Consider the following 1394-nt stretch of genomic DNA (forward strand, 5'->3'; position numbering starts at 1 on the left):
CCAAATCTCTAGAAATATTCTGGACTCTATAAACACTACTGTTTAATAGTTTGGGGTCAGTATCTTTTTATCAATACCTTTATTGAACAAGGATGCATTAAATTGATAAAACATGACAGTAAAGACATTCATAACGTTAGATTTTTATTCCAATCAAAATTCCAATATTGTTTTATATTCCAATCAGTATATTAGAATGATTTCTGAAGGATCATGTGACACTGAATACTGGAGTAATGATGCTGAAAATTCAGCTTTGCATCACATGAATAAATTACATTTGAATATATATTAATATAGAAAACAGTTATTTTAAATTGTAATAATACTTCACAATATTACTGTTTTTAATGTATTTTTGTTCCAATAAATGCATCTCTGGTGGGTCTTTCAAAAACATTAACAAATGTAAAAAAAACAAAAATGCAAATTATTTTTGTCCAAAATAATTATTCTCTGCTAAAATTGTGGACTCCAATTGCTTAGAAAAGTAACAGCACACTTCTCCCTGCAAGCTGTGCAATTAGTGGTATTATTCATGTCAATATGTCAAACCGCAATTATACGAAGCTACGAGAATAATTTTTGTGCACTAAAGAAAAAAATAATAACGACTTTATTCAACAATTCGTCTCCTCCGCATCACCCTGTAGCGCCATTTTGGAGAATATCAGCTGGACGTAAACAACGTATGCTGTTCTGTGTCAGCTGCGTCAAGCCGGATTTCGTTCAGATCAAATCACAACAACGTAGGAAACGGATCCGGCTCCTACAAAGCTGCTTGCCTTTTTTGTGTGTTATTGAGATACTCACTTGTGCAGCTGGTTGAGTCGGGCAATGTTTGCATACATGTAGTAAATCCAGTAAGAGTATGATGGGTTCTTCACGATGTCCCATTCCTCAGGTTTGGGGCTCTTTGTGGAGAACATGTGACCGCTGTGTTTGGACTCATCATCCACACTGTCAAAGCCAGTCACCTGTAGAGAGACAAAACGCAGAGATGAAGGGGTTAACAGGCTATAACTGTTAACTGTTTTCTTAAAATAACTGTTAAAATAAGTTAAAATAACTGTTTTCTAATTTAATATATTTTAAAATTTAATTTATTCCTGTGATGCAAAGCTGAATTTTCAGCATCATTACTCTAGTCTTGAGTGTCACATGATCCTTCAGAAATCATTCTAATATGCTGATTTGTTGCTCAGGAAACATTTCTTATTATTGCAAAGCTGTTCAGCATCATTACTCTAGTCTTGAGTGTCACATGATCCTTCAGAAATCATTCTAATATGCTGATTTGTTGCTCAGGAAACATTTCTTCTTATTATTATTATCAATGCTGAAAACCAGTTGTGTATATATATATATATATATATATATATATACAGTGGGTA

The 1394-nt window shown here is 33.1% G+C and overlaps 1 pseudogene; it reads right to left on the reverse strand.

The window, feature by feature from the left end:
* The window catches only part of LOC107734519 (AMP deaminase 1-like), a 7280-nt pseudogene that overhangs the window by 3180 nt on the left and 2706 nt on the right, over nt 1-1394 (reverse strand).

This window comes from Sinocyclocheilus rhinocerous, unplaced genomic scaffold, assembly GCF_001515625.1.
Source record: "Sinocyclocheilus rhinocerous isolate Xijiao unplaced genomic scaffold, SAMN03320098_v1.1 scaffold99, whole genome shotgun sequence".
Classification (NCBI taxonomy): domain Eukaryota; kingdom Metazoa; phylum Chordata; class Actinopteri; order Cypriniformes; family Cyprinidae; genus Sinocyclocheilus; species Sinocyclocheilus rhinocerous.